The sequence below is a fragment of the Octodon degus genome, unplaced genomic scaffold, assembly GCF_000260255.1.
Source record: "Octodon degus isolate 3935 unplaced genomic scaffold, OctDeg1.0 scaffold00067, whole genome shotgun sequence".
Lineage (NCBI taxonomy): Eukaryota > Metazoa > Chordata > Mammalia > Rodentia > Octodontidae > Octodon > Octodon degus.
The window spans coordinates 5,904,729-5,912,742 of record NW_004524643.1 but is presented as its reverse complement, the minus strand read 5'-3'; positions in this window follow the sequence as shown (position 1 = coordinate 5,912,742).

Genomic DNA, 8,014 nt, shown 5'->3' with positions numbered 1-8,014 from the left:
TTTGAAGGCTGCAGTAGAAAGCTGAAGGGTTCAGGATCCCAGCTCATCTGCTTGTTTCCCTCCATGGAGGGTCACTGGGGCCAGAAGTGGTCAGCAGGCTGAGTACTTGGTACGGAAGCAAAGTCCTGCTGGGCTCTGCTGGCCCTCCACACACCTCTGCTGGTGACCATGGCAACTGTGATCCTGGCCAGCAGTGCCATGCCACTCTGCAAGAAACTGACCACACTTAATAATTATTATTATTTATTACTATTATTATTATTATATTATTTGAATTTTAGGACAGGGTCTACAGGGTCTCACTATGTAGGTCAGACTTGTAGTGATCCACCTGTGTTCAGCCTCTCAATTGCAGGCACATGCCACCCAGGCCCAGAGAGCTCTATAATCAGGAGATTCCTGTTTCTATGGGGCACAGACAGCATGATCCCTCTTCATAGGGAGGCCAGAAGGGTAACTCGGGTGGAGGCAGACATGGAGCTGGTGTTAGCAGTTGGCAGCTGTTACTAACTGGACTGCAAGGTAAGCTCAGACAGCGCATGGCCGAGGGCCTACCTATGACAGGTGAACACCCAGAGAGAGGACCAGGTGAGGGTGTGGAGAGCTATGCAGGATGCACAAGCTTGCTGCTTGAAGCCACAAAAGTTCCAGGCAATTCACTCTGCCAAATGCATAAGCAGTGTGCTACTGCTATTGCCAACCCGTGTGCAAGAGGGTAATGTCTTTCTCAGAGCTCCAAAGATTCTAGTCTGGCCCTTGCAGGTTGAGCAGGAGCTCACCAGGGAAGGACAGCAAAGGGCAGGGCACGCGCAGCAGTCAGAGGCTGCAGCTCAGGAGCTTAGCATCTTTCAATAGTCGCCATGAGGGCCCGCCAGATAGCTCAGTGGACTAAAGCATCTGCTTAGGCAGAGTGCAGAGGCTGGGGTTTGATCCCACTCATGCTGTGCTGGCTCCACCCCCGGGGTGTGCTGAGACAGTGATTGAGACTGGGTGTGGTGGCACAAGCTTGTGACTGCAGCCCTTTGGGAGGCTGAAAACAGGAGAATCACTACGAGTCCAAGCTGCATAGTGAGAGGCTGTAAACCCTGTCCTAAATAAAAAATAAAAAATAAAGCCACAAGAAAAGGATGTTTAGGAAACAGAAAGAAATTTGAGGACAAGCTCAGGGGTTAGTATTGAAGGATATTATTCAGGTCATGTCAGCAAGCTGGGACCCCTTAGTACAGGTAGAAGGAACCACTGACCAATAGCAACCATGGGCTAAGGCGGTGATGGGGAGAAATTTAAAATATACATGTATAAAACCATAGAAATGGAAATGCAGTAGGGGCCTACTGTACTGTTGGGAGATGTTAAGCGCATGAACCCAGGCAGGGATGGAGAGATAGAAGAGGAGGAGGGGACGGTAGAGAATAAAATCAGGGAGGAAAAACTGTGGCTCAGCACAACAGAGGATGTGTGAGAGATGGAGAGAGCAATAGAAAAAGAGAGAGGGGCTGGAGAGATGGCTCAGTGGTCTAAAGCACCTACTTGAAACAAGCTTGGCAAAGCACAGGGACCTCGGTTCGATCCCCCAGCACCACATGCCAGCCAGCCCCGCCCCCTGGTGGGCTGAGCTGGCCACACACACACAGACACAATAAATAAATGTAATAAATAAAAATAAATAAATATTTAAAAAAAAAGAGAGAGAGAGAGAGAGAGAGAGAGATCTGACACAGATACTTCTGTTTGTTTGTTTGTTTGTTTGTTTTGATTTGTTGGTCCTTTTGTTCTGAAAATGTAGGACAAGACCTGGAATGAACACAAAAGCTGTGAGGAAAACCTTTCTAAAATAGAAAGCTTCTGTTCCCCTGCCTTTTCTGCCCAGGAAGAAAGTTAGTGTTTTCCTCCCTGGGAGTTTGCATGTGTGAAAGCCTTCTGCTTCCAGGGTGCTGGGACCCATGGGGAGCTGCTGAACATAGGGCAATGGATGCTTTTACATCTGAGGCCTGGGCAGGGACAGCAAAGGACAGTCCCATTAGGGACAAATGTGGGAGCCCCAGTGGGCGGAAGAGAGAGCATCCATCCTCCTCCCTCTGCTCCCCACATCCTCTTTATTTGAAGACTGCCTTCTCAGGTTCCTTTGTCCACAGTCTGCGGAAGAAGCACAGGCTGCTTGGCCTCAGGGTGGGGTGCAGCTCACATTCTCTTGGTGGTGCTTAATCATGGTCCAGATCACCACTGGAGCTCTTTGTTTGTAAAGGTTCCACACCGAGAAACTTCTCCTTCTGTGTTCAGACAAATGTAAATCAGTGATAAGTCCACGGAGAAACAGAATCTCAGGACTGGAAGAACAGCAGAACTTGCTGGAGCGGGAATGAGTGAACCTTAATCAGAAGTGACCGGTGACCACTGCGGGGCAGGACAGTTCTGCGCACAGACACCTCTGTATATACCCACTGCAAGTCCCTGGGTCCCTGCATGGACTCAGCTACCAAGACAGACAGGCTTAAAGACGAAACAACTGCGGGTACAACAGAAATGGTGAGAAATGAAAATAGGGGCGCAGATAGGGCTTCCCTCCCACTTCTCCCTGTGTTCTAAGTAGCACATACTGTTCCACATTAATCTTGCCTACCTATGCACATGTGTATGTATGTGTGCACGCGTGTGTGTGCGTGCATGCATGTGCATGTGTTTATTATCCTGTGTATCCCCTCCAAATGAGAGACAACTCCATAAAAGTAGGGCTATTTGAAGACCTGTTCATCTCCATCTCCAAGGCCTGAGACAGAAGTGATGCTGGATCAGTATTTGTTGAATGAATGAATGCATGAATGAATGAATGAATGAATGAAGATGACCATGAAGCTAGACTCTCAGGAACATGAGCCTAGTATAGGCTTTCTCTCCCAGCCAGTCTGGCTGACCATGTAGCATCTAACTTTGTCACTCTAAAGAACCATGGTGAATCCAGGCTTTCTTGTGGCTGTAGACATCTCTGGGGTCGACAGCTGTCCACCCTGATCCCATTCCACCTACGCCCCAAGGACAGAAGCTGAGATGTGCAGCAGTGAGGGGACAGGTGTTATGAGCAGCGCACAGGATTGGCAGTTAGGATGGCCTGGGTGAGTCCATGAAGCCCTAGGCAGTGGACACTTTTGCACCTGATGGGACTAATGGGTGAAGTTGTGGAAACCAAGCTACATTTATGCATAAACACAGTGTGTAAGCTTTCTGAACAAGCAGGCTTGTCTCCTCCTCCACTCATGGCCTGATGCTCCTTAGGACTCAATCCTGGGCCAGACATAGATGCCCTAATGCGTGCATCTAGTTAGCCAGTGTGCGCAGGGCACAAATTGGAGCTAGAAACTCAGCTTTTGTGTCCCCAAGAGGTGCTGACTTGTGGATACCAAAAGCTTTTACTGCATAAAACATAGTTTTCTCAGGAAAATGACATTCCCATAGCTGAATAATGTTTAAAGTACCTTGTGCAATGCAAGCCGCTCCTCAGTTGGGATTGGTCTGTGTCTTCGTACATGGTTAATGAATTGTTGCTCAGCCCTACTCATGCTCCTTGAAGACAGTCCTCGATCCAGTCATTAGAACAACTATGGCTGACTTGGGAGTCTGATTCTGCTGCTTCGGTGGTTGCCGTATTGTTTGCTTTGCAGTTTATTTCTGCCTTTTCCTGTGAGATTGTTACCTTGTATGACTCAGTTCTGAAGTGAGCCATTGCTCATTGTGGTCTGACTGTATGACTTGTGTTAAGAGTGTCATTTGCTTTTGCCAGCTTTCCTGTTAAATTGTTGGGGCCTCCTACATACACAGGGTAGCATAAATCTAAGCCCCAGTCCCCTGTACCGGGAGATATACCCTTTAGTTACTGTTGGAAGTTGGTTATAACTTCTCAGAAGGGAATAATTTTCCTACACAGAATCTTTTACAGATAGGCATAAGTTTTCCAAAGGTGTCCTAACCATATTGGCTTAATATAGGAGGTATGTTTAAGGCCTTGCCTTCATTCATAGATGAGTAATGAAATCTAAAATTGAGAACCTTATCTCTACCAACAGTCAAAATATCAGATACTCTTTGTAATTCCTTTGTCAGATTCCACTCAATTTTTTTTTTTTTTTTTTGGTGCTGGGAATCAAACTCAAGTCCTTTGGGTGCTATGCTGTTCCAGTCCATTTTTGGCCCTCAAGCATTTTCTTCCTTTTTTTCCTTTTGTAGACTTAGCTATGCATCTTTATGTTAAATTTTTGCGGTGGTGCATACCTACAGGTGCGTGAAGGTCCTGAGTTCACTCTCCAGTACTGAAAAGAGCCAAATACCAAATTTATCCATCATTTCTACATGTTTTTGGGAACTAAAGAGTAGTAAGGAACTAAACATCTGTACTCCTCCTACAATTATTTTTGTGGTATTTTCCCCCTGTATTTTAGGGAAGAGTCTACAGGGTGTTCAGGGTCTCATTGATGGGACTCATACTGATTCTCCTGTTTATAGCCTCCCAACAGCTGGGACTACAGGCATGCATCACCACACCCAATCTCAATTGCCGTCTCAGCACCCCCAGGGGCAGGCCCGGGGATTGAACCTCTGGCCCCTATGTCCGTTTACAGGTGCTTTAATCCATTGAGCTATTTGACCAGCCCCTACAAGTATTTTCTAATTGCTCATAATTCAAGGTAACTGTATATATACTGATTCAAAATGAAATCAATACATTTTTCAAAACATGTAACAAAATATGTCTAAGGCTCCCTGCAGGAGTCAGAGAGGGTAGAAACACTATGCATCATACTCTATGCAATTGCACACACGCCATCTTTTCTATTCTCACAGTAGTGCTATAAGATCGCTGTCTTTCCCATTCTCTACACAAGGAAACTGAGGCTCCGTGGTAAGCGGGTTGCTGATGTCGCATCTAATCAGTAAGAGATCTGGCATTAAGCCTTGCTCCAAAGTCTGCACTCTCCCCCTGCACCACACTGAGCGTTCACAGCATAGTGTAAGGAGAAAGATGTGGCCAGTGGAAGCTCAACACCAATCAAGCCACAGAAGAAACTAGGGCTGGACCTCCAGAGGAGAAAGGGGCCCCAGGCCATGGGGAGGAGCGAGGTGCTCAACCCGAGCTTGAAATCATTGTCTAAGCAGAGAGTGGGGAGGGGTACAAGTGTGGCAGAGGAGAGGGCCGAGGAAGACAGAGGAGAGAAAGCGTACACATGGGCCCATGAACAGCCCTGATAGATCTCATGTGGATGTGCTAGGAGGAGGCAAGACAGAAAAGTCAGAGGCGGAGCATGGAGGACCTTCATTGCTAGGGGACTGAGTATGTTGGGGAGACCGTGAAGGGCCCTCGCAGGCTTGGCTGGCAGGTGACAGCCGAGGCAGTGCCTTAGGAATGTGCGCATGGAAAGCCATGGGCAAGGGAGGCTGGCTAGTAGCACTGGGAGGAACAGAGAGAGCCGGGATGGCGGGAGGCCATGCAAATCAAAGCACAGGATAGATACGGAGACATTTCTCATACTAAGGTTGCCTGGGCCGATTGTTCTTCATTAAGCACCACAGCTGGTTAATTCAGAGGGCATCTGAGATGTCATCCGAGGATACAACCAGTGTTACCTTCTGCGGACTTGGCACCGGCCAGGCCACTGGGGCTGAGTCCTGGGGTCAGAACCCGTCTGCCAGGCAATGTACCCCCACTGTCAGGAGAAAAGGGGTTCAGTAGAGACCACACCCTAGGCAACAGAGCTGCGCGGCAAAGCTGGTTCTGCCTCTCAGCTCAGGGGTAATTAACATGGAGAGCAAAAGGCAAAAATACAGCTGAAAAGACACTGAAGTACTGTGAGTGGGGCCAGTATCCATGAATGGACTGGGGCTTGCTTTAACTGGCTTTATGGTGTCCCATACATTGTGGACCAGCTTAATTGAGAGATGCAGGGCAGGGTCCAGGGAGATGGCTCAGTAGAATAAGTGCTTGCCTGGCAAGCACAAGGGCCTGAGTTCAATCCCTGGTTCTGAAAAAAAAAAAAAAAAAAGATGCAGGGCTAAAGCAGGCAGCTTTCACATCTGAGCTGGAGAGATACACAGACTGCAGCCTGGTCTATAAACCTCCGCATCCCTCACAGCGCTTACTGCAGTGCGCTAGGATAGCAGGAGTTCCATGTCCCTCTTCCTCACCCGACTGTGCCTCACGCTGTGGGCAGAGGCTGTGTCCGTACTTCCACTCCTGGCTTCTAGCACAGGACAGAGAAGGCAACCAGGGAAGAGTCTGTGGTGGCTTGGCCCTGGCTGGGTGAAAGGAGGGCGACGGGCATGGTCAGTTTCTTAGATACATTTTCAAGGTAAAATGAAAAGGAATAGTCAGTGGATGGGGTCTGCAGCAGAAGTGGGTGTTACCCCAGCTGGAAATCTGAGAGGTAGGTTCAGCCTAAAGAAATAGTTTGTGGGATCTAGGGAGACACCTCACCAGTCTAAGTGCCTGCCTGAGAAACGCAAGGACCTGGGTTTGATCCCCAGCACTACACCATATGCCATGCGGGCCCGGAGCTGAGTTGGTCACCGAAAGCGGGTATGGTGGCACATACCTGTAATCCCAGTGCTGGGGAGGCTGAGACAGGAGGATCATTATGAGTCTGAGCTGTGTAACAAGACCCTGTACCAAATAAATACTTAAATCTTTTTGGTTGTTGCAGGATCTCACTATGCCGCTCGGACTCATAGTGATCTTCCTGCTTTCAGCCTCCCCAGCGCTGTGAATACAGGCAAGTGCCACTATACCTGGACTCTGGCCAGCTCGCCTGCCTTGGAGGTGGGCGAGGCTGGTGTGGCATGTGCTGTGGGGGATTGAACCATTGTCCCTGCACTTGCCTAAGCTTGCCTAAGCAGGTGCTTTAGAGTCCTGGTGGCCAAGGGAAGAAAGCCGATCCCAGAAGAGGTGCTCGGTGTGTCAGCTATGGTCACCAGGCCAAGTAAGGCAGGAGCGTAGTTTGCAAGTGGGTATCCTCAGCCAACTGGACTGAACCTCGATGGGGGGAGGGGAGTAAATCCTGGGGAGATGGAATTCAGAGAGAAAAGTCAGAGAAGACTGGAGGCAACGAGCAGAGACAGGGGAGTGTTGGAAGGAGAAGCAATGTGGCAGACAGCCACTGGCAGGCCCCGGGGGCGTCCAGGAAGCCTGTTCCTTCGGGATGGAAGCAGCGTGAGCCTGGTGCATGCTGGCCAGCATCCAGGAAGGGCTACCAACTAGGCTTTCTGGAGCAAGTACTCCAGCACAGCCCCTCAGCTGTGAGCACATCAAAGGTCAGGACCAAAAGTCTTTCCTTGACTCCTACCAGCAGATATATAGTAGACGCTTAGCAAATGAAAGACTGGCTATAAAAACTTCGTAAACTCTCTGAGCCATAGTTACTTTGGTTGAATGAATAGCGTTGCCTCACGGGATTAACTAAGATAAGGCGCAACCACACAGTACATGACGAAGGGGTGGTACTTGGTATATGCTCAGTATAGTAGTTTTATCACTGGACCAAGGTTTTTGTGTTACTGATAAGGTATAATAGACAGCAGTGTTGTTCTCAAAGCAGTAAGAGACAGACATAAGAGTCTTTGGGCCTCGTATTCCTATACTTTTTCCACATAATCAGAGACATCACTAACAATGCCCAGGCAAGGTGGACATGGTTGGAGGAGAAACTTAGAGTTTTATGAATTAAGAACAGTTCTAACAAATGCAAGGGCCTGAGTTCAATCCCCAGTTCAAAAAACAAAACAAAACAAAACCAGTTCTGAGATTTCTCTGTGGCTTTCTCTATGAGCAGCATATATTTGCTATTGAATCTGCCTGGCCGCAAAACATGCTCTAAATTCCTCACATGTTTCCAAATTCTGGTTCTACCTTTTTGGATAGCAGTCCTTGCTACTCTTCTCTTACTGCAGCCAATAGACAAAACTCTGCTGTGTGCGTGTTTTGTTCTTGTTAGTTACCACATAACTCAGGAGAGCTAAATCTCCTAGTTACAAT